The sequence below is a fragment of the Rutilus rutilus genome (genome assembly GCF_951802725.1).
Source record: "Rutilus rutilus genome assembly, chromosome: 18".
NCBI lineage: Eukaryota > Metazoa > Chordata > Actinopteri > Cypriniformes > Leuciscidae > Rutilus > Rutilus rutilus.
The window spans coordinates 296,848-319,637 of NC_140231.1; the positions used below are offsets into that span (position 1 = coordinate 296,848).

General features: G+C 39.3%; 1 protein-coding gene across 1 annotated transcript in view; it reads left to right on the forward strand.

The window, feature by feature from the left end:
* LOC311277420 (uncharacterized protein) overlaps positions 1-22,790 on the forward strand; it is a gene marked incomplete at its 5' end in the record, with an annotated part of 199,500 nt that overhangs the window by 107,206 nt on the left and 69,504 nt on the right. The gene's annotated exons all lie outside the window — the stretch shown is intronic.

Here is a 22,790-nt window from a genome sequence, read left to right on the forward strand (position 1 = left end):
ACTTCGGTGCAAGTTAAATTGAGATTTTACTGTTAAACATTACCTATTTTACAAATAACTGACGCCAGCGACCTGTTACTTTCTTAACTATCTTTCTTTAGATATATTTATATATAAAAAAATTCTTTCTTTAGATATTGAGCAGTAGTTTATGGTTTATTTTGACGTGACGGTGGTTAATACTTTCTCAGTAACAGTTAACGTTAGCAGTCAGTGCAGTGCACATGGTAGGCTAACAATTCCTGTTAAATATATAAAAAATATATAAAATGTCATTATGAATGATATAAAGCAAACATTGCTGTTGAATTGTGTGCATTATTGAACCTCATTCTATTAAACTTTTATATTAGATTAGATTAGATTAGATTTATCAAATGGTTGATAAATAAGGAATAAAGGGGGAGAACTCCTTGGCTGCCATGCTTTCAGTTTTAAATGTTTATAATTTTTTCCGGTATATAAGAGTCCTTGTTTGAATATTTGGTATAAAAAAATAAATTTATTCAAAGTGACATTGAATTTGGGAAAAACATGTCTGGATTATTTGGATATTTTTTTGTTTTGCTATTCTGTTTACTGAAGAAAAGCTTAGTGTGTGTTGGCTATTCTACATATGTTTACAAAGTCAGCAAAGCTGTTAAGATTTTACTTTCTCTTTTTAGTGTTCTAAAGTTTTATACTGTGATGCTGCTATTGTGTTATTTGTATTGAGTTATATGTTTGGTAATAAAAAGTTAAACAAAAACAAAAGTTTTTTTTCTCGAGGTCGGGGGCATCATAAAGGAATTATGCTTAGGGCACCAAAAAGGCTAGCAGCGGTTCTGATGCTGTTTAATCAGCACATTGTCACACACCTCAATGGCACTACACTTCCCAGCATCCCTCATGTTTCCCACCTGCACACTATCGGCATCACCATGTTCTTTTCCAGTTAACCCTTTTCCAGTTAACTAGGTGTGACTTCTAAAGAATATATGCATTCCTTCTCAGTTCTCATCAAAGAATCTAATGCAACCCTTTTCCAGTTAAAGGAGAAGTTCACTTTTAAAAAAACTTTTGCTGATAATTTACTCACCCCCATGTCATCCAAGATGTCCATGTCTTTCTTTCTTAAGTCGAAAAGAAATTAAGGTTTTTGATGAAAACAATCCAGGATTTCCCCCCATATTATGGATTCCAATGGGACCCAAACGGTTCAAGGTCCAAATGACCGTTTCAGTGCAGCTTCAAAGGGCTTTAAACGATACCAGACGATGAATAAGGGTCTTATCTAGCCAAACGATCGGTCATTTCAAAAATAAATAAAAAAGTTTAAGTTTTATAAGCACAAATGTTCGCCTTGCTCTGTTCTGTGATGCGCGTTCGTGACGTCACGTAATACACAATTGCGTTGAAAAGGTCACGCTTGAAAAATTTCTGTCCTGAAGAAAATGTTCTTTTTGGCTTTTTAATATTAAAACACCCAGGATACGCACACGAATGGGCATTTTAAACGATAAACTGACACAAATACATTTAAAAATGTGTATATGGTCCTCCTTCCGCACATTTGTAAACGCGTCAAGCGTGACCTTTTCAATTGCGTATTACGTGACGTCACGAACGCGCATCACAGAACAGAGCAAGGCGAACATTTGTGCTTATAAAACTTAAACTTTTTTATTTATTTTTGAAATGACCGATCGTTTGGCTAGATAAGACCCTTATTCATCGTCTGGTATCGTTTAAAGCCCTTTGAAGCTGCACTGAAACGGTCATTTGGACCTTGAACCGTTTGGGTCCCATTGGAATCCATAATATGGGGGGAAATCCTGGAATGTTTTCATCAAAAACCTTAATTTCTTTTCGACTTAAGAAAGAAAGACATGGACATCTTGGATGACATGGGGGTGAGTAAATTATCAGCAAAAGTTTTTTTTAAAGTGAACTTCTCCTTTAACTAGGTGTGACTACTAAAGAATATTTGCATTCCTTCTCAGTTCTCATCAAAGAACCTAATGCAACCCTTTTCCAGGGAACTGACAAAAATGCAACAATAGTACTCATTACATTGAAGTCTTTAATGAGACGCGAGTCTTTTAGGTGTTTAAATGAGAGAGCTAAAATCTGGGTAGAAAATGACCTTTGTATAAACGATGAAAATTTTGATGTTCTACTAACATTATAAGAATTAATAAAATAAATAATAAAATTGATAAAAAAAATTGACGCATGATATTTTTACATGAAGCTACAAAAATGAAGCTGACATCATTGAGTGAACTGAGAAAATGTACAGGACAAAAATATGCATTACCAGCCATTAAACAGAATTAGCTGAATGTTTTCTTATTTCAAAACACCAGCCCACTAATAAGATATGACTGACTTATTGCTTGAATCAATACTGCTATTTACACTATTTATGTTCTGAGGTGTTCATATTTTGCTTGTAAACGAAGTGATTTTTATGAGGCTCTGATTATTGTTAGCTTCCATGTGCATCACACACAACAACTGAATTCACTGATGACTCTCATACTTCCACTCAAATGTCTTTCAATCTTATTTTCTTTAAAAAGTTATTAAAAGTATTTTTAATCAGTCCGTCTTGAAAAATACTAGCGCTTACAAGACACCAGTTTGATACAGCCAGTGCTTACTTATAGACAGCGAGTATAATATTGATCACTCCCCAGACAGCATGGTAACATTGATTCAATGTTGAGTTTTGATCCAAACCATCATTTTGGTTGACATCAAAATTTCAGTGTTTAAAGTGTGTTGGATCAGCATTGAAATGTTGATGAAAGGGAACAGCACACATGGGTGAAGACAGTGACATTGAACTAACAGTGAGCCTTAGTTTATGAGCACAAGATCTTGCAGGCATGTATCTGTGCAAAACACTACTGGGTGTTTCCCAATCAGTGGTGCGTCTCAGTTCATGATGGGCACTTTCAATGGTGTTACCTCATTTGCTCTAATACACTGGGGGTTTGGTTTAGGGGTGGGGTGGTTTAGCAAGTCTGTTGAAAAATGGTTGAAAAACATTTATTGTAGTTTGAAATTGGCCACTGGTTGGTAAATGCCCATTTTGGTTTTGCATGCGCACTTCTCAGTAGTGTAACGCTTCCTCATTAGGCAAGGCAAGGCAAGGCAAGGCAAGTTTATTTATATAGCACATTTCATACACAGTGGCAATTCAAAGTGCTTTACATAGAAGAAATTAAAATAATAAAAAGAATAAGAATAATTAAATCAGTTTATACAGAAAATACAGTACAGTTCAAACAGTCGGACGAACATTGGCACAGTGCTCATTCAGTAAATGCATAGTTAAACAGATGTGTTTTGAGTCTGGATTTGAATGTGACTACAGTAGGAGCACATCTGATCTCCTCCGGAAGCTGGTTCCAGCTGCGGCTGGCATAATAGCTAAAAGCGGACTCGCCATGCTTAGAGTGAACCCTTGGTATTTCTAGCTGATATGATCCTAATGATCTGAGTGATCTGTTGGGTTTATATTCAGTGAGCATATCTGCAATGTATTGAGGTCCTAGGCCATTGGATGATTTATATACCAGTAATAATACTTTAAAATCAATCCTAAATCTAACTGGGAGCCAGTGTAAAGACCTGAGGACTGGTGTGATATGTTCATATTTTCTGGTTCTGCTCAGAATCCTGGCGGCAGCGTTCTGTATGAGCTGCAACTGTCTTATGGTCTTTTTGGGAAGGCCAGTGAGGAGTCCATTACAGTAATCCACCCTGCTGGTGATGAAAGCATGCACAAGTTTCTCTAAGTCTTGTCTGGAAACAAAGCATCTTATTCTTGCAATATTTTTTAGATGATAGTATGCTGATTTTGTTATCGCTTTGATATGACTACTGAAACTAAGGTCTGACTCTAGTGTCACACCAAGATTCCTGACTTGATTTTTAGTTGTTTGACCCCTAGAGTGAAGGTATGCGTTCACCTTGAGAACTTCATCTTTGTTTCCAAACGCAATGACTTCAGTTTTGTCTTTGTTTAATTGAAGAAAGTTTTGACACATCCAACTGTTGACTTCATCAATGCACTGGTACAGGGAGTCAATGGGGCTGTAGTCGTTAGGCGATAGGGCTAAGTAGAGCTGTGTGTCGTCTGCATAGCTGTGGTAAGAGATCTGGTTCTTTCTCATTATTTGGCTCATTGGAAGCATGTACAGGTTGAACAGGAGTGGTGCAAGAATTGAGCCTTGAGGGACTCCGCATGTCATGGATGTCCACTCAGACTTATGGTCTCCTATACTCACATAATAACCTCTCCCATCTAAGTATGACCTGAACCATTTTAGGACTATCCCAGAAAGCCCCACCCAGTTTTCCAGCCTGTCCAGAAGTATGTTATGATCAACAGTGTCAAATGCAGCACTGAGGTCGAGTAGTACCAGCACCGATAATTTGCCTGAATCAGTATTTAAGCGAATATCATTTATTATCTTTATGAGCGCTGTCTCTGTGCTGTGGTGCGGTCGGAAACCAGATTGAAAATTGTCAAAGTATCCATTCGAGCATAAGAATTTATTCAGCTGATTGAAGACAACTTTTTCAATGATCTTGCCTATGAAAGGAAGATTTGAGATCGGTCTATAGTTGCTTAATATGGTCTTATCCAGATTGCTCTTTTTCAGGAGGGGCTTGACAACTGCAGTTTTCAGGGAGTTTGGAAAACTCCCAGAGAGAAGTGAAGCATTTACCACTTCTAGAAGATCTGCTTCTAAACTGTTTAACACACTTTTGAAAAATGATGTGGGAAGGTTGTCTAGAGCGCAGGTTGATGTTTTAAGGTGCTGTACGGTTTCTTCCAAAATTGTGCCATCAATTTCTTTGAAGTCAGACATAGTAACTACTTTCTCAGGTGGTCTGATCTGTCTGACCCCAGTGCAACTCAAGGATGTGCTGATCACCTTTCTGATATTGTTGATTTTCTCAGAGAAGAAAGAGGCAAACTCACTGCACTTGTTGTCTGAGAGCATTTCACTGGGAATCTGGTTTGGCGGGTTTGTCAGTCTCTCTACAGTAGCAAAAAGAGTGCGTGTGTTGTTTAAATTGCTGTTTATAATATTTGAGAAGAAAGTCTGTCTAGCTTTGCCTAGTTCCATATTGAAAGCATGAAGGCTGTCTTTGTAGATGTTATAATGGACTACAAGTTTTGTCTTCCGCCACATGCGCTCTGCTTTTCTGCATTGTCTTTTCATATTTTGCACTGCTGTTGAGTTTCTCCAAGGTGCCTTTTGTCTGCCACTCTTCTTCCTGACTTTAACAGGAGCAATATCATCAATTACACCTTTAACTTTTGAGTTAAAAGAATCAAGGAGAAAATCAACAGAGTCTGCAGATATGCTTGGTGTTAAGGATATAGCCTTCATAAATAGTACACTAGTGTTCTCATTTAAGCATCTCTTCTTGACAGACACAGATCTAGCTTCAGTGGCAGGAGAGATCAATATATCAAAGAAAATACAGAAATGATCAGACAGTGCTACATCCTTAATAACAATCGATGAAATGTTTAGACCCTTACTGATAAGTAAATCTAGAGTGTGTCCACGATTGTGTGTGGGTCCATGAACATGCTGAGTCAGATCAAAAGTTTTTAAAACAGTATTGATTTCTTTTGCCATTTTGGTTTCTGCACTATCTATGTGGATGTTAAAATCTCCAGCAATGGCAAAACAGTCAAACTCTGAGGTAATTATCGATACTAGTTCTGTAAAGTCCTCAGCAAAGGTTGGAGAGTATTTTGGTGGCCTGTAAATAATGATGAGTAAAATGCGTGGAGCACCTTTTAACACAATACCCAGATATTCGAAAGACGGGTAATTCCCAAATGATTTTTGCTTACATTGATAGATATCTTTAAAAAGAGCAGCTAGACCCCCACCTCTCTTAACAGCTCTGCAGACACTCATAAAAGTAAAGTTAGGAGGGGCTGCTTCATTGAGGATTGTTGCACTGTAGCTGTCTTCTAGCCAGGTTTCATTTAGAAGAATAAAATCCAGATTGTTTGTGGTTATTAAGTCGTTGACTAGAAGGGATTTATTTTTAAGTGAGCGAGTGTTTAAAAGAGCTAACTTAACAGACTTACTTTTCCCCACAGCAATCTTAGTTTGACGTGTAAGAGGCACCAGATTAGTTAGGTTTGCTGTACGGCTATTGAAGGCCTTAGACTTTCTATCTTGAAATAGTACAGCAATAGAGGAAGATACAGGCACACTGGGTTCCCGCTTGTTCTGTAAACATTTGAGAAAGTTTCTGTTTTCAAAACGGGGACCCGACACACATCACTGAGAGCTGGTATCAGTTGTTTTTGGTTCACCTCGAGCAGATGGAGGAGGGTGTGGGCCCTGGCGTTGTGTTAGAGACCGAAGAGTTCTCACAGGAGGGATAGGGCGAGCTGGGCCCGCAGGCTTTGCTGCTGGTTTCGAAGCTGGGGGTAATGGTGCTGGTCTTTTTTTGGTAGGTAACTGGGGGCTCGCAGCAAAAGAGTGGGATAGTCTGGTTCCAGCATGCACCAGTTCTTCCATTTTCTGTGAGAAGCACAGAAGGGGTGAGGCTGGAGAGAGGGAGAGAGTGTCTGGTGAAAGGGACTGTTGCTCTGCTGTTGTCAGAGGCTGTGATATGCTGTCCTGGCTTCCCTGGCTGTTTTCCAGGAAGTCGTCCTTGGGTGTTGAATCTTCAAGCAGTTCTGATATGGCTGTCTGTGGTGAGCTCTGTGGGCAGGGTTCAGCTGAGATTGTGTCCGTGAGCAGAGGTTGTTGTGGCGGATTGGTGTTATCATATCCATTTTGCTGCTGATGTGAAGTCCCGTGGTCATTCATACTGTGTCCAGGTGTGTGTGTGCCGTTCAGATTGAGTGGATTGGCACAAACTGCAGAAGGATGATTGAGGGAGAAGTAGATATTGTCCTTTAACACTCTTGAACCAAGTTTGTTTGGGTGGTGGCCATCCCGATGAAAAGGTTGTCTCTGACTCCAGAAAAGATTGAAATTGTCAATAAAATTCACTCCTTTTATATTGCAGGTTTTTTGCAGCCATGTATTAAGCCCAAGCAACCGTGAAAACCTGTTTGTTCCTCTTGCTGGGAGTGGTCCACTGATGAATGTTTGAACTTTCAGTCTTTTAAGTGTTTCAAAAAGTTCATTGAAATCCTTCTTAAGGAGTTCTGACTGCTCTTTATGAATATCATTCTTCCCCACATGAATGATGAGTCGATTTGCAGTCTTATGTTCCATCAGAATGTTCTGAAGTTCCCTGTTTATATCAGAAGTTGTTGCTTGTGGAAGGCAGCACGTAGTTCTATCCCTGCTGCTAATGTTTCTGATTATGGAGTCCCCCACTATCAGAGTCCTGGGCCCGGCTGCGCTCTGAGCTGAGTCCCGCTGTCTGCTTGACCTTGAGCGCCAGTTAGCACCAGTGTTAGCTACTGGCCTATTCAGTCTGTGTTCGATCACATTCATCACATTTGTGGATTCCTCATTTACATTCATTAGCACTTCAAATCTGTTCTCAAGATGTATAGGCGGTGGTAGCAGACCAGTCTTTGCAATCCTTGTCAGAGCTGTATCTGGGGTAGAGGATGCTACTGTGGCAATATGTGATGCTCGTGACAGTCTGATGTCTCGAGTGCCTTTGGGTCTCCCTCCCTGTGTGTGCCATCGATTAGTAAGTCGATCGGCTTGTTTCTCTACCTGTCGAGGAGTACTAGTTTCATGGGACTCACCGGTATGCTGAGGGTGTCCATGACGAAGCTCTGTTGTGTGCTCCGTCTGGTTTGGTGGTCCCGTAAGTAACTTTGTTTCTAGAACTGCAATCCTTTGTAAAAGTCTGTGGCAGTTAGTGCAGCAAGTAGATTTCAGAAGAGGCATTTTCTCTTATCCTTTTAGGCAGTTGGGTTTTCCTTTCCCGGAATGTAAGCTGGTCGGGTAAAAGAATTCTCAGTTTTTGAAGTAATCCAAACTTTGTCGTATGAGCACTGTGCTGATTTGCTGAAGTTAAAATTAGGTGATAAAAGGAAATAAAATAAAGGAAAAAAAATATATATATATTAAAAAAATAGGAGATAAAATGTAAAAGCGATAGAGCAAAGCGCGGAGCAGTAAGCGAGAGCGTCCGAACAGTAGCTGAGCAGGAAGCATAGGCGCATAGAAGCATAGAGAGAGCATAGAGAGAAAACATAGGCGCATCCTATACAGAAATCTTGTTTGTTGAAGCACCTGACATACTTACATGACTTCTCTAGCACAGTTACAAACAATGGTGCATCTACACACTTAAAAAATGCACATTGCTTTAGTAAAGTTTATTACGAATTTCCTGAATAAAGTTCTAACGTTATTTAACACATTTCTTGAAGTGCAGGAGACATGAACATGAGCAAGAAAGTTACACTGCAAACATAGCCCATGTCTTGCATCCGTCAGTGCTTGCATGCAGAGCACATTGCTCCTTTAGTAGGAATGAAGGCCGACGAAGATGGACAATAAAAAAAAAAAAGCAGCACCCTCCTGATAATGCCGACATTGATTATACACCGAGTTGTTGTCGACAGCATAATCACCTACCTGCGACTTGATGATATCCTGTGCCTTATCTCTGCTTAATCAGGTAATCATTCATATTCCGTCTCTTCCGGCGCATGCTCTGCTGCGACGACACACATCCCGTCTGTGATCCATAGCGGTCTCATGTCTCTCGTTTGTTTTGATTGTATAACTGCCTAGCGTCTCATGCTATTGAGAAGTCCTTTGTGAAAATCTGTCTTCTGTCTATTGCTAAGTCTCGTCTATCTACAATGGTTGATTTCTACAAAGCAATCGGAATTACACTTTTAGTCTGGACTATCAGCATCCACTCGGTGATGGCACTAGAATCAAGTGAAACCAGCAACCGAGGACTACTCACCTATAGCCGTGAGGATCTTTTACAGCTACGGTCCTCCATCTGGTGCAAACAGAAGCCTGCAATCTCACTACCGCCGGGGATAACACTGAGGCGAAGAGGTAGACGAGGCGGTGTGCGAACCAGACTTCGGAAGCGTCCCTTCAGACCCCCTCTCCCCTCCATCATATTGGCGAATGTCCGTTCCCTCCGGAATAAAATGGACCTGCTGCACGCCAAGTGTCTGACGGAGAGAGCCTTCAAGGACGCCTGTATCATCGTTCTGACTGAATCCTGGCTGGACGAAGATACTCCAGACACTGAGGTCAGTCTTGATCACTTCACCATCATAAGGGCCGACAGAACTAGCCAGTCAGGCAAGGGGAGAGGTGGCGGGGTCTGTGTTTACATTAACAAAAGGTGGTGTGAGAACATCAAAGTCCATAATAGGACATGCACACCAGACGTGGAGATGCTGACCCTGTCCTTGCGCCCCTTTTACCTCCCGAGGGAATTCCCTGCTGTGGTTGTCACCTGTACGTACATCCCTCCTAGTGCTAACATCAAGGCAGCCGCGGAGATACTAGCCGAGGTGGCTAATTCCATGCTAGCCAAGTACCCCGAGGCACCGGCGTTTATTTTAGGGGACTTTAATAAATGCATTCTCTGCGATGTACTGCCGTCCTTCCAACAGTACGTGGATGTCCCCACAAGAAAAGAGAACACTCTGGACTTGTGTTATGGTAATATAACTGATGCCTTCAGCGCTCGGGCTTACCCCCCACTTGGCTTCTCTGACCATAATGTCGTGTTCCTTCTCCCGCAATACAAACCGGAACTGAAACGCATCAAGCCACAAACGTACAGCACCACTCAATGGTCGGAGGATGCAATTGCACAGCTGCAGGGCTCTCTCGCCTGCACCGATTGGGACGTTTTTCAGGGAAGTTTGGATGAGCGGATTTCGCTAATAACAGACTACATAAAGTTCTGTATCACTACAACTATTCCAATAAAAAACATCACCAGATACCCAAATTCTAAGCCCTGGATCACCCCTCATATCAAGCTCACTCTGAAACAAAAACAAAAAGCTTTCAAGCAGAAGGACTGGGTTACTCTCAAACTACTCAATAGACAGACAAAAAATGATATCACCAAAGCCAAAATGAAATATAAAGAAAAAATGGAGCAGGAATTCAGTAACATGAACACAAAACAAGCTTATCAAAGAGTCAAAAAACTAACTGGACAGGAACAAAAACAGAACCACATCACAACATCAGACCCATTAACCTTTGCCAACACCCTAAATAACTTTTTTGCTCGGTTTGACACCCATGACTACTCTACCACATGTGAGGACTTGCTCAGCGCCCTCCCCCGCCGAGACCCCACACACCCCCCCCTTTACAGAGGAGGATGTCCGACAGCAGCTGGCCAGGTGCAAACCTGGCAAGGCAACAGGGCCAGACGGCATCCCAGCAAGGGTGCTTAAGCTCTGTGCCATGGAACTCTCTCCCATTTTCCACAACATCTTCTGGGAATCATATAGGACAGCCTCAATACCCACCCTCTGGAAAACCTCAATCATTGCACCGATCCCAAAGAAACCCCGCCCTTCAGAGCCTAACCACTATCGACCAATTGCACTCACACCTATAATCATGAAATGTTTGGAAAAATTAATTCTTCACCTCATCTTGCCAACTGTCAGACAACACTTGGACCCACATCAATTTGCATATAGACCCAGACGAGGTACGGAGGACGCAGTGGCATGCCTCCTCCATCCTATTCTTCAACATCTACAGACATCTGGGAACTTTGCATCAGTACTCTTCATTGATTTCAGTTCCGCTTTCAATACAATTCAACGCCACCAGCTCATCAAGAAATCACATCACCTCAACATTCCCCCACCTCTCATTCACTGGATCCATAACTTCATCAGCAATAGACCGCAAACGGTTAGAATTGGTTCAACAACATCATCAACCATCATCACCAACACTGGTGCCCCACAGGGCTGTGTTCTCAGCCCTTTCCTCTACACCCTGTACACTAATGACTGTAATAGCCCATCACCCGTCACCACCTTCTACAAATACGCTGATGACATTGCCATAGTTGGATTACTCAATAACAATAACTCCATTACAGCATATCAGGATTCAATTTTACAGTTTTCACAGTGGTGTCAGGACAACTACCTCCAACTAAACACAGACAAAACAAAAGAGTTGGTCATGTACACATCCAAATCACCACCTGGACTGAACCATACCCACATCTACGGTCAACCAATCGAACAGGTCAGCAGTTTTAAATACCTGGGACTCATTATAGATAATAAAATGAACTTCAAGGAACATGTCACTGCCATCCAGAAACGTGCACAACAAAGATTACACGTAATACGCAAACTGAAAGCCCTCTCTGTTGCTCCTCACCTCCTGCTTCTACTTTACAAAAGTATCATTCAACCCACCCTGCTGTACTGTTCAACCTGTTTCTACACAATGCTAACCGCCACCTACAAAAACAAACTCATTAAAATCACACATATTGCCTCCAAGATTATCAGTCTCCCTACACCCAGTTTATCAGACATGAATGATAGAGCCATCACACGCCTAGCACGCACAATAGTAGCTGATACAGACCACCCCCTGAACAAATTTTTCACACTACTCCCATCCGGTCGCAGATACAGAACACTAACCTGGACCAAAGCTTATTTTAAAAAAAGTTTTGTCCCCACTGCCATTACAACGCTGAACAAACTGTAATACTGCCACCGACCCTCCCACCATAAAAACCACCACCACCATCATCACTACTACTACCACCAACCTCAGTTGCCTTGTAGTTTTTTATATCTGACAATTTCTTGTGGGTGTCTTAATGAGCTGTATGTTTGTAGATGTATTGAATATGTTATGTATTACACGTTATATGTGGTTCTTATATGTGATATTTCTGTGCTATGGAAAAGGAAAAAGGATGTGTGGAAATGATTATCCCTATGGGACAATAAAGACTCTCTATCTCTCTCCTGAATCTGTATTGAATTTGAGAAATGTAACTGATTTCCATTCAGTTAAGCTTGTTTCCACTGAAACACAACAACAAAAAACAAATCTTGTGTTTATTAAGAAAGTGACTGACATGGCTATTTTGTGATATTTAAAGAGATTAAGGTGTACATAAGGTGAATCTACAGCTTTAAAGGGATAGTTCAGCTCGAAATGAAAATTCTGTCATCATTTACTCACGCTCAAGTTGTTCCAAACCTGTCTTCTGCTGCACACAAAAGAAGAGAGTGAAGAATGTTGGCATCCAGACAGTTGATGGAAAGCCATTGACTTCCATGGTATTTATTTTCTACTATGGAAATCAATGTCCTCCGTCAACTTTCTGGTAACCAATGTTCTTTAAATATCTTCTTTTGTGTGCAGCAGAAGAAAGAAACTCATACAGGTTTTGAACAACTTGAGGGTGAGTAAATGATGACACAATTTTCATTTCAGGCTGAACCATCCCTTTAAAGAAATTTTAATTGAAAAAACCTAAACTCTTTTATTCTACAAGATAAACTTGTTATTTGAATGCTATGTAGTTTCACAGAAAATGACCTGAGATATAGTTCATGGCTATAGCTCATAGGTGTTTGTTCCTCTTCATGAAGAGTTTAGCTCCAACACCTGCCTGGAAGTGCTCATTGATCCTAATGACCTTGATTAGCTTGATTAGCTGCTTCAGGTGTGTTTAATTAGGGCTGGAGATAAAATCGGACACCCCTGCCATAGTGATTTCTTTTGATATTGAAGCATTAATAGATTTTAGAAAAATAAATGAAATAATCAGAATTTATTTATACTTTAATCATAGTTAGAATATTTTGTGTTCAGCAACTTTAAAAAAAAAAAAGTGAATCATATTGTGTTTAGTATATTAACTATCTTGAATTTCTTGAATGTGGCAACTGAATTGACTTGTTCTTGAGTAACATCAAGCTTTCTGTTTCAGATTTCAGAGAACCCAAAGGAACAGAGGCAGTAGTCTGATGTAAGACCTGAACCGTTGGACTACCTGTAGTTATGACATCAGACTTCTGAAGCCCATTTTCTTTTTAAAAATTGAAATGCTTTTGTCCTATTTCTCCCTCTTTCTTTTTTAAAGAATGATCTTTTAATATATTTTTGTCATTTATTGATTGAAAAAAAAAATTGACTCAACTGCTGGAAAGGTGTCATTTATATTTTAAAAGGTTTTTGCCAAATTTTGAAATGGTCAGGAATTTGTTGACGCATCATTGAAATGTAGTTGAACTTCTGTGGAAGATCTGCAATAAGTATCAGTACTGTACTTAAGTGTGCTTAAAGGAGAAGTTCACTTTTAAAAAAACTTTTGCTGATAATTTACTCACCCCCATGTCATCCAAAATGTCCATGTCTTTCTTTCTTAAGTCGAAAAGAAATTAAGGTTTTTGATGAAAACATTCCAGGATTTCCCCCCATATTATGGATTCCAATGGGACCCAAACGGTTCAAGGTCCAAATGACCGTTTCAGTGCAGCTTCAAAGGGCTTTAAACGATACCAGACAATGAATAAGGGTCTTATCTAGCCAAACGATCGGTCATTTCAAAAATAAATAAAAAAGTTTAAGTTTTATAAGCACAAATGTTCGCCTTGCTCTGTTCTGTGATGCGCGTTCGTGACGTCACGTAATACGCAATTGAAAAGGTCACGCTTGACGCGTTTACAAATGTGCGGAAGGAGGACCATATACACATTTTTAAATGTATTTGTGTCAGTTTGAGTATTTTTCTCAAAACAAATTGCAACACACCATTACAATAAAACAAAAATACATTACAAGTCAATCAACAGCATAAATACAAAACATTAAGATCTATACAAAAGGTTCAAAAAAAGGACCATGAAGTTACACGTAAACTTAAGCAGGAATACGAAACTGTACAAAGAGAAACCACTAAAAAGTGTAAAGTAGTATGAATAAAGAGGCAAAAGAGGATGAGTGGTAGCTTGACGTTGTGGAGCTGGAGAGAGTTGTGACCAAGGCGGGTTGTGACAGAGGAAACCACCATGGAGGAGACAATGGAGGGAACAGTGAGGGAGAACATGGCAGGAGTTCCCAACATGCTCACCAGGATGTAGGGCCACGGCACAGCCGATAAAAGGATAGGTGGACCTTTGGTAAATGGGCCAGGCAGAACCCGGGGGACAACCAACTCAGATGGAGCCATTAGAGATGGGGACCTAGGCAGAGCTGAAGACCCAAGACAAGACCACTGCACTGGAGGGTAAAGGCAGAACCATAGGGGTGGAGGGACAAAGCATAGCCGTAGGATCGGAAGTCTGTGGTTCAACCATGGTGATAACTGACCAAGTGGAGTCAGAGGGACGAGGGAGCCCGATACAGCTTGAGGGATAACTGCCCATGGTGGAGCTGATAGGTCGACAGAGTGAAAGTTAAGTCCGGGGCTTAGCACGAAGACAGAGGATCAACACCTAGGCGGAGCTGGTAATCTGGAAGCCAAAGGCGGACCCAAGGATTAAAGGGTGGCCAATGAAGGATGAGCCAAAGGGCTGAAAGGAGCCAGCGGACACAGGCCCCATTAACTAGATGACATGGGTAGAGGAGGTGGGAGAAGGAGCATTAATGAGAGGCTTCATGCTGAGTGGGAAGGACATCAGACTGGACTGTCTAAACAGCTGGAGGGACCAGCCAACACAGTATAATGAGAACAAAAAATAAACCAAAACAGAATATAAACCTGACAAGTACTTTAAAGGTGCATTGCGCCACTTTTCATGTTAAAAATACCCGTTTTCTAACCCATACATGCTTAAACAATTGCCTGATGGGCTGAATGAGCCCTTCTCTGATCACTGCGATTGCGTCTATAATCCTGTACAGTAAAATAAATAAGAGGGATTCGGGTCGGAATCTGAGACTGGGCGTGACGTCATGCGCGTTCACGGCACGCTCATATGTCTGGCAGGTTTGTGTATGCGCCGACGCCGCCATTCTCCGTAGAAAATGGATTCTAAGAGAAGTTCATTAGAAGTTCAGAGAAGAGAAGTTTGTAGTTCATTTCAAACACCAACGCAAACTCCACGTAAGATAAAAAAAGAGAACTTTTGTCTAGTGCAACCAAAAGGTCCAAATTGGAGTCAGACAGGCGTCGGGGTAAGACGAGAGTAAACATAGGGAAGGCTTTCAACAAATGGAGAGATCTCCGGTCTGCTCTAGGGCTCAAACGGGATCCTCAGTTGACTTTTTTCTTGATAAAAAGGTAAGATATATCCCATTCTCTAATGTCTGATACGGCCAATAATGACAATAAATGACGATCCATAAAATGTGTAATGCTTTAGCGTAAGCTAGATAAATGTACAATCGGAATAGGTTTTACTAACTTACCATTGTCAGTGATCAGGTTCAGAATGATTGTGATATAAAATGCTGATATATAAGTTAGATACTTAGACACAAATTTTGAGCAAATTACTGCTTAATTACGATCTATTGCTATTGGAATATGCTACTTAGCTTATCAATAAAACAGGCTAAACCCCCGCAAATCTTCGGCGGATTAGCCTGTTTGGCTTTTATGGTAACGTCATAGTGCCACTTGATTGTTTATTACCTTGAGACATTTGGGTGTACTTTGTTGACCGACTGTGTGGTATGGTATCATGATTACTATTTTGAGCTTTTACAAAGTAATAACTTATATTGTTCATGAACGTGTTTCCATAATAATAGTCATAAGTGGATACAGTAAACACATAACACAGTTCAACATGGAGATAGATGGGAATAAAAAACGTCTAAGTTTTCTACTACCCCATTTTTTCCCCTCACACATAAGTGTGTTATTTACTCAATTGCCTTTCCTTTCACATATTTTAAATTACTTGCAGATTTAAAACTTTATTACCTCTGAAGACATTATGATTGTAAACAAAAGATTTGTGCGGCTGATGCTCCTTGGGTTATGACCAGCTCGTGCTCGTGCAAGCGTGCGTGTGCGTGTGGTCCGTGAGCGTGCACACCTCTGGTTGCAGTTTCGCTTGCCGCCAGAGGGGGCGTAGTTCTGCGAAAACTCAGACTCTTGCGCAATGCACCTTTAAAGTATTAAAAAAAACAAAAAACAAAGAAAGGGTTAGGATTTTACAAATACTGTAGGGTATTACAAATTACACAAAGTGGCATATGGGCACAAGTACAATCATTAAAAAGGGTAGAAACAAAAAGGTTAACAAAGGCTTTACAAAACAGAACATCGAAACAGAAAAATGGACCATAAACAAAGTATAAAGACTTTGAAATGAAAACAAACAAAACAAAGTATAACAAAATACAAGACAAGTAAGTTTACAACTTCCATATAAAGCTTTACAATATTACAAGGGGCAAACAATGGCATAAAAGGCAAACAGACAATGCAAGAAACAAGTAAAATGCATTTAAAAACATTAAAAGCAAAAATTTTAATAAAGACCTAAATATACCATAAATGCAAAGAGACAGACAAAAAGGGTCATAAAATAGAAATAAAAATGATGAATAAAACAAAAGGGACAAAGGCAAACATGATCTTGAATGGAACAAGAAGCGAAGCCATTAATACAAAAGCTAATTAGTACAATATAAATAAATAAATAAAAAACTTAAGAAAAAAAAAAAAAAAACGTTGTCTTTGTGAGTGGGAGGCACCCCTATATATTATAGCTTAAGTGACTTTGATATGCACCTGCAGTTGATAGACTGTTGGGTTGCAGGGTTGAAATCTATCCTGGACAAGTCCCACCCACAAAAGTGCCACCCACAAAAGTGCCACCCAAGTCCCACCCAAGTCCCACCCAAGTCCCACCCAAGTCCCACACAAGTCCCACCCAAGTCCCACCCAAGTCCCACACAAGTCCCACACACCCGAGTCCAACTGTTGAACACTTAAAAAGAAAATTCTCCACATTCATGAAAGTTCATGAAAATGAATGGAATACCCAGTGAACCCGATAGCTATTCCATCAAGAGGGAGAAAAAAAATTTCAAATAGGTTAAATGAAAATTGCAGCATCAGACACAAATACAAATGGCCACAAGAGCATAGAGAAAAATCACAAAGCAGAAAAAGGGCATAGTAAGACAGCCACTAATACTAACACACAAAAGGCAGTCAGATAATAAAAACAAGTGCATACATATACAAAATACACAAACAGTAAAGACACAACATTTTATGCAGTACATTTCAATACAAAATACAACCTTTTTGGAAAAATAGCAATGGGCATAAAATACTCAATGGGACAGGGCCACAAAACAGCAAAATGGCTAATAAGGCAAGGAGCATAAATTAAAGATGTATGGAAGACATTACATCATAAAAACATGATGTATATAAATACACACCCATGCATGTATATGTTTAAGAAAAATGTGTTATATATTAAAAAAATGAAATATAGGGTTATATATATATATATATATATATATATATATATATATATATATATATATATATATATATATATATATATATATATATATATATATATATATATATATATATATATATATTACACACACATATACATATACAGTAAATCCAGTTTAACAGACCACAGCTACAGCTGGAAGTTAGCTTTAGGACTCTGAAACAACCAGAAGTTGAAAAACAGTGTGAGGTGCAATAGGACAGGTAGAACATCAAGTGCAGAGAATGACCAAAGGAGGCATAATAACGAACACACATTTCTCTCTTTGATAAGATTACAAGGACTTAAACTGGTTGACAATTTTAAAATGTGCCACTTTAACTTGCTGTATATAGCATAACTTGCATCATAACCTTTACTAACTTTGTTTTCACCAGTTTCAGTTCATACAATTTCCGGAACAACATTAGCCAGGATGCCTAACAGAGGACAAAATGGCTCTTTAGTTCGATTATTACAATTTAACCCATTCTGATTCAACACTGTACAAAAATAACTATGCATTTAAATTAAAACATTTAAACCATTAAACAGAACTTAAATTTGTGACAGTTGAAGGGTTACAAATTTAAGAATCTATTTCAGATATGCTTTAAGAATCTTGTATTTAGCTTTTAAGGTTAAGATGATGATATCACACAAATGATTCTTCTCTTTATTTTCTTTAATGGCTCTTGGAGCCGGAGCCAGAGCCACAGCCCAGACGTTGAATCGTTGGGCTGATTGGATTAGCACATATGTGTTTGAATGGTTATGCTGATTGGATTGAGACTGGTAACATGCTGGAGTCTGGGGCGGGTTCCTTAACCTGTTGAGCAAGCCAGATAACCTGCCAAACCGGTTTTCGCCTGATAGAATCAACTCCTCCCTACTTTTGTATGCTTTGTTTGAATCTGTCTCCACCTCCAGAAGTCCCTCCTCCTAAAATGTATATAAAATTGCAAGGTAAAGTTACTTTAGATCAGACTTGATGAACTACAGACTCGGAAGAATAAATCTCTTCTGCTTATAAGATCCATCTGAAGTCTCCTGGTTTTCTGCTTCGATGAAGTAATACAAATTCCCAACACAGTCAATAAAGGATGTGCTCTTAAATGCCTACTGGGCAAACTACTAAATAGTTCAATATTAAGAACAAATAAATTCTTATTTTAAATGTTCAAAAACTTAAGTGAATCCAAATCCAAAGGAGTCAAAGGTTTAGGCTTAAAATAAAACAAGTTTCTTTAACCTGTTAGGTACACAAAGACAAAAGTCCTTATTAGAAATGGTTCAGATTCAAACAATAATTCTGAAGAGCTGTGGGCTAAACACCATTCAAACTTTGTGTAGGATGTACTCACCCTTTTCCAGTAGCGATGAAAAAGCAATTAACCAATTCCTCAGATTTACACATCATTGGTGTATAAAACAAGCCACAATTACACTAACAGGAAAAATAAAAACAAATAACCAGTGAAGACCATAGAAACACAAAAACAGAAAAATAGACAAACACAATATATGCCAAACCTGGACAGTTCCTATCCTCAGACAGTTTGTCTTCAATCTCTTGATGCAGCTCCTCACAGTCCTCAATGAAACAACTCTTGATTGGGTCATTACATTTAAGTAGTGATGGGATGGTTGATAACGGGACTCCAACGCGGTTTTAAAAGCACTTTTGTATCACACACTGTACCGATGCTTGTATCGAAATGACAATACCACATGATTGATGACGTTTGAAGCTTTGAAAGTCATGCAGTATCAGATGGTCGGGACAAAAAAAAAAACAAAAAAAAACACTACACTTCCCTATGACATAAGTTATATTTCTTAAAAACAGAACAACCAAAATATTTCTTAATTACTTTAATTATGATCACATACTTGTATATTTTATATCATTGATCAATATGTGAATCTGTTGACCAGGCTACACATCACACTGTCATGGAACAGAAGGGTTCACACAGGAAAAGTGGATAACAGGTTTTAATTGCAGAAGTAGCCTATTATATCACAGCAATGGAAGCAGGTAAGTAACTGAAGAATCTAGAGTACTGGATGAATCTGGAAGTTAAAGAGTCTTATCTGATGTAGGTTCTGAAATCGAGACTGAAGACTGAAGACTGAAGACTGAAGACTGTCTCAAAGGAAAGGAGTCAGGAAGAGTTCTCTGAGGGAACAACGACACCTGACAATGGTGAACTGCAGAGGGAAGGGTTAAAGAGTGCTGGATGATGATCAGTGAAGATTGGTGACAGGTGACGGTGATCTGTGATTGGGAAGTGCATGCAGGTGAGGGCCAGGGAGGATGATGGGAAATGTAGTGAGGAGGTGGTGACTAGCTGGGAAACGTGACACACACGAGTTGTGGCCTCATTGACACACATTAATTTGCTGTGGGATAAATGCCATATGAGCTCTGTGTGGGATGTAACTGAATTTTACTCACCCTTCTCCACTGACAATGAAAAACCAATTAACCAATTCCTCAGATCGACACATTGTTGGTGTATAAAACAAACCACAATTACACTAACAGGTAAAATAAAAAAACATAAACCAGTGAAGACTATAGAAACACAAGAACAGAAAAATAGACAAACACCATATAATATTTACCAAAATGGAGGGCTGTTCCATAAAACAAGATTAAAATACAAGACAGGCTTATTTTTGCTAGTCAGACTTATAGTCGGTTGATTCTGTTTCATAAAGCAAACATAAAATAGTTCAAACTCAGTTACTCTGGCAACTTATGCTGGGAAACTAACCTGGTCCAGGGCAGGCTAACTGTAAGGCTAAAGGCCTATTTATACTTCTGCGTCGAACTGCCGCCGTAGCTACGTCGTAGGCTGTGTGTAGCGCGTGTACCCTACGGCGTACCCTGACGTGCACCTCTCCAAAAATGTAACAACACGTCAATTCTACGCGAACACAAGCGCTGTGATTGGTCTGCCAGAACCCCTCTCTCGGGGTTTCACATGCTCCCTAGGTACGCGTCAACGCGGACAACGACACAGAAGTATAAATTAAAACCAACACGTTGCCTACGGCGTATAGGCTCCGGCGTATGTCCGACGCAGAAGTATAATGAGGCCTTAAGCCTGAGTTATTACACAATAATATTACCACTGACACTCTCGCATTCCAGTCCAAAAATAAATATACAGTAAACAGAAAATCTACTTAAATAAGGCTACAATGATGTAAGATTTAATTAGATTGTTTTTAAAATGTATGAATACATTTCTCTCTGGATTTGTTTGGCAGCTGTAATACATTTTACGGTTATTAGAAGAACATTTGAATATTTCAATAGAAAAAAAACGATTTTTAAAGCAGATGTTTAAATCACAAAATTAAAATAAATAACAAAAGCACAGACTAAATTTAAACTGGTAAGATGAAGCTGAGCTTAGTGATTCGCCTACTGTATATAAGCCTACATTACCCCATTACAATAGTCACTTTACAGTTATAAAATAAACACTTAAGTATGGCGAAAAACCAATGACAAAAAGAACCGAGCGCACAACTGATGCTGTAAATGACTTTCGCGAGAGGATAACAGATCTACACGTGATGAACGGGAACTCGCAAGCTCATTCGAAACCCGCGCATGATCATTCCCCACGCTCTCGCGCTTGATCTCTTCTCGACTGCTGCTTCGAACACTTATTTGTTTTGTTTTATTTATATTAATGTGTAATGGGATTTAATGCATTGGTAATATAGAATAGATTCTTACCAGATACTTTATTAACAGGAAGTCTTACTAGTGATTGCATTGTGTTGTTAAGAGATATTTTCAGACATTTCCATGGTTATTAGCATTGTAAATCTACCAAAATTCTTATACCTTTTTACATTTTATATGTATAACTCTATGATTTGTGTTATTGGCATTAAAATATCTCAAAGAAATTTGAGAAAAATGGGAATGCAAAGTCATATTTGCTGTAGTCCACCACTACACTACATTGAAAAATTTCAATCTGGTTTCAGGAAGCATCATAGTACGGGGTCTGCACTTTTAAAAGTTTTAAATGATATTTTATTAACTGTAGACTCAGGGGACTCAATGATACTTCTACTTTTAGATTTAAGCGCTGCTTTCGATACCGTCGACCACAAAATTCTTATATCGCGCCTAGAAAAATATGTGGGTATTGAAGGTCGCGCTCTGGACTGGTTCAAATCATATCTCGAAGATAGGACTTTTTCTGTTTGTCTTGATGGTTTTTCTTCATCCAGCTGCGCCCTGATGTTTGGAGTTCCTCAGGGCTCCATTTTGGCTCCTGTTTTGTTCTCATTATATATGCTTCCTTTGGGGTCTATTTTTACCAAGCACAAGTTGTCATTTCATTTTTATGCTGATGACACCCAAATTTATTTGCCCCTGAAGCACAACGACAAAACAGCTTTGAGATCCTTAGCTGCATGCCTGGCTGATATTAAGTCTTGGCTTTCTTCAAATTTTTTGCACCTTAATGAGAGCAAAACAGAGGTTATGGTTTTTGAGCCTTCAGGCACCTTTAATTATGATTTGGGAGACTTAGTTTGCTATGAAAGACCCTCTACAAAAAATGTGGGTGTCATTTTTGAATCTTCACTCAAATTTGACAAACAGATAAACTCTGTAGTTAGATCTTGTTTTTTTCAACTACGATTGTTATCTAAAACCAAGAGTTTAACCTTTTCTGAGTTTGAGAGAGTGATCCATGCATTTGTGTCATCTCGGCTGGATTATTGTAATTCTCTCTATGTTGGAATTAGTCAATCTAATATAAATCGACTTCAGATGGTTCAGAACGCAGCTGCCAGACTTTTGACTGGTACTCGCAAGTTCGAACATATTACCCCTGTACTGCGCTCCTTGCACTGGTTGCCGGTCCACTACAGAATTGATTTTAAAATTTTACTTTTTGTTTTTAAAGCTTTGAATGGTTCAGCCCCTACTTATCTTTGCGACCTTGTGAACCCAAAAACCTCTGTTAGATCTCTGAGATCCTCTGAACAAAAATTACTGATGGTCCCTAGATCTAGATTAAAGCTGCGAGGTGACCGGGCTTTTTCTGTTGTTGGGCCAAAGTTGTGGAACAGTCTCCCGGTCTCTCTTAGATCAGTTTCATCAGAAGCTGAATTTAAATCTAAGCTAAAAACATACCTTTTTTCTCAGGCATATAACTGTTCCTAGACTTTTTAGCCCATTTATCAGTGTTCTGATTTACTCATTCTCTCTTTTTTTCTCTTTTTTGCATTGCGGTCTTTATTATATTTATGTATGTATGTTTTTGTTACGCATGTTTTTGTGTATAGGTGTGTACTGTGTGTATATGCGCATGTATGTATA